This window comes from Opisthocomus hoazin, chromosome W (assembly GCF_030867145.1).
Source record: "Opisthocomus hoazin isolate bOpiHoa1 chromosome W, bOpiHoa1.hap1, whole genome shotgun sequence".
In the NCBI taxonomy this organism is placed as follows: domain Eukaryota; kingdom Metazoa; phylum Chordata; class Aves; order Opisthocomiformes; family Opisthocomidae; genus Opisthocomus; species Opisthocomus hoazin.
In genome coordinates, this window is record NC_134453.1 from 23,358,226 (window position 1) to 23,367,192 (window position 8,967).

At 47.6% G+C, this 8,967-nt stretch overlaps 1 pseudogene; it reads right to left on the reverse strand.

The window, feature by feature from the left end:
* Positions 1-6,136: 6,136 nt before the first annotated feature.
* Positions 6,137-7,655, reverse strand: LOC142365465 (uncharacterized; annotated as a pseudogene).
* Between the last annotated feature and the right edge of the window lie 1,312 nt (positions 7,656-8,967).

Consider the following 8,967-nt stretch of genomic DNA (forward strand, 5'->3'; position numbering starts at 1 on the left):
CACACTCTGCCATACAACAAATCAAATCCCAAAATATTTGTGTTACAGCACCGACCAGTACTTCAGTGCGGGTTAATCTTTGTTTGCCCGGGAGCCACAGGGTAATTTTTGCTGTAGGGCACTGCCTTATGACTCCATCAATTCCTGTAAATTTTACTTTACGGCGACCAGGTTTTACATTTAAGCATGTTGCAGTCTCCTTGGTGATTACCGAAATTTGAGCACCAGTATCAATGAGAAAATTTACAAAAACTTTCTTTGGTCCCACCGGGATGGCAATGACAGGTTGGGGAGGAATATCAGAGAGCCACTGTATAGCTAGTACCCGCCGAGGAAGGAGACTCACAGCCCTCCCCGCAGATAGGTGATTTTTGCCTGAGGGTCTGTCAGATCAATTAGCTCCTGCTGTGGGGCGGAGGGTGCAGTGTTAAAAGTTGCTTTGTTTTCTGCCAGCTGACCTGTCTTTGCTGAATTAAGCTTATAGCTTAACGACTGTATGAGAATTTTTAGGTCAGTCGTGGATATACCAATCAGTAGATGCCATGGCACCCCCATAGCTCAAGCTTTACGCCAGAGCTCATTCCGCTCCTTATCAAATTTTAATTTGCATTCAGGCTTAGCCTTAGGGCTGTGAATCTGGTGAAGTCGCAGAGGTGGCGGATCAGATAACTGTGAGGATCTGATCCATCCCATCCTGCGCCCGTAGTTTACTATATCTTGTACAAATTCACTCCAAGTGATTACTTGATTTTGATTTTGGTCCTGATCCTGATCCTGCCCTCGACGTGGGCATCAGCCTTGTCTGGGGCGAGCGACTTGAAGTCGATCTTGTATATTGGCCACATATGTTTTTAAACTGTCTGGGAGGCCTCGGATCAGTGGAGTTAATCTTGCTGGATCTATAGGGGCTAACATTGGGGATCTTGTTAACACATCCCGCTCATGCATTGCTTGTATGCAGGCAGCCTTTTGCACAGATGTCACCAAATCAGAGAACCCTGAGGTTTTTATAACAGAAGGTTCTCCTCTGTCATGTGGGTCTATGCCGCCAGCCCAATAAGCAGCTCGCATAGTTAATGAATCATTATGATTACCTGGAGTCGTACTTAGGAATACTCCGGGACCCCAGTAGCCTCCTGCTTCTTCCTCATTTAAGAGGATTCGATCTCCCCCGGTAAGGGAGACTCGACACACATATTCCGTCTCGGATTCCTCCAGACGCTTGGAATATTTTTCCTGCAATTTTGCCAGTTCAGCACGAGACCATGGAATGGTTGGTACAGTAGTACGAGCCTGTTCTCCACCCTCATCGGTGGTTTCTGTTTTAATCAATGGTCGAATAGGTATAGGTTCTGGGGCCAAATCATAATCAGAATTTTCCTCCAGTTCATCATTATCACCCCTGTCCCAGATGTCTCCATCCCACGTCTCGGGATCTGCATACTGTGTTAATTTGCGGACTTGTTTAGCTGAGACCGAGGACGGTATCGGGTTTAATGAGAGATTTAATTTTTCTTGTAAATGTTTTTCTCGCCTATTGGCCCAAAACAATTGCGATTTAAGGTAACCGATTTCACCTTTTAGGGTGTCGATTCATGTCTCCAATTTCTTTTGACTTTCCTTTTCAAAAGTCAGTGAAGTTTTTAACACTTCATTTTCTGATTTTAGTGCAGCATATTCTACATCTGCAATTTTTTCAGGTGGTGGGGACTCTTTATTTTCTTTCTGCACGCAAGATAGGCAATCCCCTAATACAGCACAAATAAATTTTTTGCCTTTAGTGCCTTTGATCTTTTGCTCACTTAAACACTGTTTTATACGTTCTACCACTTTATCCTCATCTTTCCGGAATTTCTTGGCCCATTCATTTCCTGCTTGTGAAGGTGCACACTGATATTTTTGTAGCAGTTTATCCATGGCAATCCTGCCAACTACACCAATTTTTTTTTACTGTCGCGATAAAGGGGGGGGGTAAGGGGAGTCTGATATTCAACTAGCCTGCCAGAGCCCTTCCAAGGACTTTCACTGAAACAGTTTCGCAAAGTTGAAACAATAGGTAATTTATTCAAGCGACAGTTATCACAGATTCGGAATTGCCGTTGATAAATTCACTGTCTACAAAAGTTGAGCTCAAAGTAATAGTTTAGCGCTTTAGTTAACAATGTGTTCCCGGGGATACGTCTGACAAAGTCAGAGGCGCGACTCTTACCAAAAAGGCATCCCTTCTTGGGGGGGGGAAGAGAGGTTCAGGCCCGTCGACCCGTCCGTCAGGTGAAGTTCTCGCTTGGCTCCTCCTCCCAAAGAGAGTTTTCAAGTGCCAATTTTTATATGTTTGGAAATTTTTTTGCGAGGTGGGACTAAGTCAATTATTGTGTATCGATTGGCTCTTGGCATGGAATGTCGTGTCGTCAGAAGCGGGACTCAGCAGTGTGACACGCCTTCAGAGCGGGCATCTTGGTATGTGTATTCGGGGGCCATCTGTGCTTTGTCCAAAGCAATCTCTGAAGCAATCTCTGGCTGCGCAGCCTCCGCGGCGCCCCACAGATCACTGAGTTTACAGTGATGGGCTATCCCCCCTTACTTTTGTCTGATAAGATAAGCAGCAGTTATTTACTTCCTTTGTTAGCTCTTGGCTCTTGATGCCTCAGTCCGTTTGTCTTTTGTCTTGCATTTGACAAGTCCAGCAAGGCCATCGATTACAGTCGCCCATTCCTGAACTATTTTCGCTGTAAAGTGCGACCCATTATAGAACTGAGTTGATTGCAGTTTGGGGAAAGTCCCGAACCACTCTTTCAGGGCCTTCACGGTGTTCTCACCGGTCGCCTTGGCACACGCTTTAGCCTGTGCCAGTCCGGACACTATCTTGACACCCACCAATATGTGACACTTCCACTCCAATTTTCGAAATGGGCCGATGTAGTCCACTTGCCAGGCCTCCCATAAACCTTTTCCCTCTCTCAAGTGCAGAGGGTCGTTCTCTAAAGGGTGTCTATCTAGACAGACCGGACACTGTTTGCAGGAGGATATGCATGTTTTACACCCCTCTCTGGTTACTGGCCACCCCCATGCCTGCGCCTCCCGAAACAAATCGTTAATCCCTGAATGCTTTTGCTTTACATGCAACCACTCTAATAGATGCACCCAGTTTTCCCTTATTTGAATGGTTTGTAGAGAAGCTAGTCGGGCCAGCTCATCGGCTTCGGTGTTCCATCGGCTTGCTGGTGTATCACTCTGTTGATGTGAGGCGACCCATGTTATTGCAAATTCTCCCCTCCTAGCGATCGTAAGGATATCTTGCCATTTTTCTTTCTGCCACACCGGCATTCTGTTAACTTCCCAGAATGATAGCCACTCTGTGCACCCTTTGAATACTGTGTAGGGGTCTGTGTAAATGCATACGGAGGAGGTGGCTTGGATCTCGTGCTGGAAGACACTCCATACTGCGATTAGTTTGCCTACATGTGCACTACCCTCCCCTTCGGTAATGATCTGTTCTTTAGTCTCTACCCAGAGTGCCGCAGCTCGATATTTCCAAACCTTTCCTTCCCGCTTTGATGATGCACCTGTAAACCAAGCATTGCATATTTGTTCAGAGAAAACGGGGGGCTACCTGTATCACCAGAGACGACTGGGGAGCCTCCTTGTATAAGTTCACTTTGTCCTGTATATTTAATATCTTGGTGGCCCCTTCGGACACAGAAAAAATTTCACAGTAATGTTCTATTTGTGCGAACCACTTCCGCACAGAAGCCCGTCTGGCCACACCATCAGGGGGCAGGGTTCCTGCTAAGACCATTTTAGTTACCTTAAAGGGGCCCCGAATTACTATGGGTTGTTGTCTGATGGTCCGCTCAGCTTCCCTTAGGGCTAGGCTAACCACGAACAACCCCTTTTCCCATGTTGTGTACCTTTTTTTCGCATCCTTAAAACTACACAAGTAAAACCCGATGGGCTGGGTAGACCCTTCTGGGACCTATTGCCATAAAAGGATTGAGAGCCCGGTCTGGGCAAATCCCCACTCGATTTGGACCGGGTCTGTCGGATGGATGGGTCCCAGAGCTTGATGAGTGTTTGTCTCAAATGCTAACAGTTATAATGCTTTGTCGTGGACCAGGGTCCACTCTCACTGAGTCCTTTTTAGTAATAAGCCATAAAAAGGCCTGGCAATAATTGAAAGATCAGGGATATGTTTCCTCCAGAATATGAGCAACCCTAGTGCATGTTGCAGGTCCTTTTTCGATTCTGGGGTTTTAATCAAATCGAGGGAGGTGTCCTTGGTTCGTCCAGGACAGGGTTAATTTTCGCCAGAATCCAGGAAAGGGACACAACCGGGCGGGCTGTCCCCACCTGGCCAAACAGAGCAGGGTATTCCATACCATGTGCCGTCATGCTGGGTTCCGGTGGGGGGGAACTGGGGGGCGGGAACTCACTCGCAGATTGGGAGGGCACAGCGGTGGTTCGGTCCGGGAGAGAGCAGCTGTGTTCTGCGGGCTCTGTTCTGCTGGTTTGTTTTGTGTATTCTCCTTATCGGTATCGTTGTTGTTCCTGTTCCCTTTGTTTGCTGTTCTGTTAAACTGCCCTTATCCCGACTGACCAGTTTCTGCCTGTTTCTTTTCATTCTCCTCCGCACCCTGGCAGGGGGCGGGGCGGCCGCATGGCGCTTTTTTTGCCGGCCGCAGCCAAACCAGAACAGGAGGACAAAGTGTCCGGGGGAATGCAGGTCATCCCTCCCCTCCACCAGATTCCCAAAAACTTCATCTCTCTTGAGGGAGCCTGTATATTTTCAGGTGAAATCGTTAGCCCTCTATGCTCTGAGTGGGTAATAATGTCTGTCTGTGCTTCCCCGACTTCCTCTATTCGGCTCCCTCCGATAAGTACGTTATCTCTGTACTGGTAGACATTCACCCCAGTCTGTATGGGAACTGTCTCTAACTCTTGTGCTAAGGCATGGTGGGCTAATGTAGGAGAATGCTTGTATCCCTGGGGTAGCCGTGTGAAGGTGTATTGCTGCCCCTCCCAAGTGAAAGCAAAATGCTCCTGGTCTTCAGGTCGTAAGGGGACCATGAAAAACATATCCTTAACATTGATCATTGCCATGATAGGGTAGGTTTGTTCTTGGATAGTTGCTATCAACTCAGCAATATTTGGTACCACAGTGGTTAGCGGGCCCGTATTGCTATTCAACCATCGATAATCTACTGTTAGTCTCCATTTTCCATTCATCTTCCGAACTGGCCATACAGGGGAATTCAATGGGGAATGTGTAGGGACTACCATCCCTTGTCTTTTTAGATCTTCCTGGACGGGTGCAATACCTTCCCATGCTCCTAATGGTAATGGGTAGGTCTTTACATTGGTGAGCTGGGAAGGGGTAAGGGGCGGCGCCACTTGCAGCAGGCATACATCTGCCTCAGAGGTTTTGACCATCTGCCTAATATGGGGGACACCAAAAGACCACGAGTTCCCCTGGGTGTCCTGCCACTGTCTACCCTTCAGGACGTCAACACACAGGAGATTCATTTGGAACGGTCCAACTGCCACCATAGTGTCGACCGGATTTCCTTGCCCCGGTAACCACAATGTCACTGGGGTCATGGGTATCGTCTGAGTTTCCCCCAGGGTGTTTAGAACTATTAGGTGCTTGGATGGGATTGTGAGGAGACTGATGACACGGACTCCAATCTTGTGCTCGATCAGAATCATTTTATTGCTCAAGTGAATACCTTATATACCAATACAATAGTTACTAGAGCCAATCAGCTTTGGATTTGTGGCTTTGCAGATTCCAGTTCACGGTTGCTGTTTTCCAGGATCTTTTGCAGCTGGATGTGTGAAAACAGGTTATCTCCTGAGAACAGAGAAGGAAGGCGCAGGATGCGCTGATCCTTCAGGGTCATGAGACAGTGCTGTTCTGTCTCAAGTTATATAGTTTCCCACAAGATTGCTACGCTACACTGTTCCGCCTCGTCTCATCTCAATGCTGTAATTTGGGCCCCAGTGTCAATTAAAATCATCACTGTTTTTTTTCTTGGTCCTACCGCTACTGTGATTAGTAGATCCCTTTTTTCGTTACAGGTGAGTTGCCTTATAAATATCCACTCTCCACCTCCCCTTTCACCTCCGGGGGGCGGAGAACTTAGTTTCCCGTCTCCTTTTCTTCCTTGTTTAGTTCTTTCCTCATATCTGCCCCCAACGAGGCACTGGAAGTAGTTCTCTGTCCTGACCATCTTTGTATAAGCATTTCTAATTTTCTAGTCAGAAGCCCATCCATTAAATCCCAAGGAATCCCTTTTTGTAATCCTAATTGCCATAGCCCCTGCCGGGTCAGGGGTCTCTCCCTTCTTGCCATGTCCGGTCTCCTCCCAGAGAGTGGCAACTGTCTACCTCCCTGTTCTGTAATTTGTACCGCCCTAGCCTCAGCTCTCTGATATGGTCGGTTGATGGCTCCATGCTTTCTCCCATAATTAATTAACTCCTGTGCTATTTCCCCCCATGTCCATATCTTTCCCCCTGACCGCTGAGGTCTGGGAGTTGCCATCCCCTCTAGGGCAGCCATGACTCTTTCTCCACTGGGGGTATTCTGAACTCTCCCCTGCAACTGAATTCCGATTGGTTTTAAGGAGTCGGGGAGCCCCCATATCAGAGGTGTCATTTTCCTGGGGTCTACTGGCAACAACATCGGAGAGCTCAGGTTGGGCTTGAGATCCCGATCATACATCATTTGCAGACAAGCTGCTTTTAGCATGTTCTCCACCAGTTGGTCTGTCGAGCCCGTTATGGCTCGGGGGTCTCCTCTCTCTAATGGGTTCAACCCTCCTGCCCAATATGCCGCCCTCTGAGTTAGTAACCATGGAACTCGGCGGTCGCCAGTGGTCAAAAACACACCCAGGCCCCAGTACCCTTCTGCTTCCTTCTCCAATAGCAAAATCCCATCTCCCACTAACAGGGACACCCTCCAAACATATTCAATCACTGATTCGTTGGCTGTTCTTGCAAAATCCTTTCGCAGCTTTGCTAGTTCAGTTGCCATAAAAGGAAACTCCTTTGTAATGACTTGGGGGTGACTATCACTATCATCCTCATACACATATTCAGCCTTAATTAACGGTTACATATGGGGGGGGGGGGCTTTCTACAGTCTCCTTCACCTTTTTTAAATCTCCCCGAGGGTAAACCTGTCATATCCCTTTCTCCATGAGCATTACTTCTGTCTCAGCTAGAGGAACCCCTTCCCTTAGGAGCTGGATCCTCAACTCCTGCTTAAGTATCGTATTTTGATACCTCTCCTCCTCTAGTTCTTGTTTGTTCTTGTGTAGCTGTTCTTGCAGAGTTTTTATTACCTCTTGCAGAGAGTCTACCATGGCCTCGGCCTGGCAGAGTCTCTGCTTCCTCTCCTCCACCGCAGCTGCCAAACTCATTCCCAACACTGCACAAATAATGGCTTTTCCCTTCCCCTTTTCGATCTTGATTTCTTTCTGCAGCACTCTCATTCTGTCTGTTACACTTTGTAACTGGAACCAGCAATTCCTGGCCCAATCTTGTCCCTCGGGCGAGGGACGAGATCGGTGTTGCTCCAAAAAATCATACAACTTATCTATCTCTGCAAATCGTTTGGGCGCGTAGCTGCAAATGTCAACTGCCTTTTGGGAGGCCATTTTCCTACAAAGGGGATATCTTCCAGGGAGGGTCACACTGTAAAATCCAAGTTTCCCCTACACGCTCCGAGGAGGCCAAAATGTGAGATAATACACTAAATTCCTACAAAAAACAGGGGGATCATCCTGAGAGGATCACACCGTAAAATCCAAGTTTCCCCTATACGCTCCCAGGAGGCCAAAACATGAGATAATACACTAAATAACAACAAAAAGGGGGAGATCGTCCTGAGAGGGTCACACCTAAGAATCCATGTTCCCCCTGTACGCTCCCAGGAGGTCAAACCATATACTAGTACACAATTTTTCCAGTAACACCAAAAGGGAAACCGGCATTCACTCCTTTCTTAAGCTTTGTTCATCTCGTTCACACACAATCGCACAGCGCACCACAACAAGGTAGCACGGCACTCTCATCATGAGGGATCCTGTCCATGATGCCAATTTAATGTCCTGATCCAATATCGAGAGGGTTTCAATGCAATCCCAGGGGACGAGATTGAGACACAAAGAAGGTCAGATGCCGTACAACCCTGCAAGCTTTATTCCAACAAACCATAAACTGAAGGTGGGACAAGGAGATAACAGAGAGAGGACAGAAGGAGGAAACGAGAGAGAGAGAAAGAGAGAGAGAGAGAGAAAGAAGGAAAAGAAAAGGGAAAAGAAAAGATGGAGTCAGATAACCTGAATCAGCGAGGAACTGGTGGGGGGGTATAGAGAACTACCAACTACTGCCACAAGTCCCATGAGGTCCAGTATATGGAGTCCTCCTCCGTCGATGTCTGTAATCGATGGCCTTGCTGGACTTGTCGAATGCAAGACAAAAGACAAACGGACTGAGGCATCAAGAGCCAAGAGCTAACAAAGGAAGTAAATAACTGCTGCTTATCTTATCAGACAAAAGTAAGGGGGGATAGCCCATCACTGTAAACTCAGTGATCTGTGGGGCGCCACGGAGGCTGCGCAGCCAGAGATTGCTTCAGAGATTGCTTTGGACAAAGCACAGATGGCCCCCGAATACACATACCAAGATGCCCGCTCTGAAGGCGTGTCACACTGCTGAGTCCCGCTTCTGACGACACGACATTCCATGCCAAGAGCCAATCGATACACAATAATTGACTTAGTCCCACCTCGCAAAAAGATTTCCAAACATATAAAAATTGGCACTTGAAAACTCTCTTTGGGAGGAGGAGCCAAGCGAGAACTTCACCTGACGGATGGGTCGACGGGCCTGAACCTCTCTTATCCCCCCAAGAAGGGACGCCTTTTTGGTAAGAGTCGCGCCTCTGACTTTGTCAGACGTATCCCC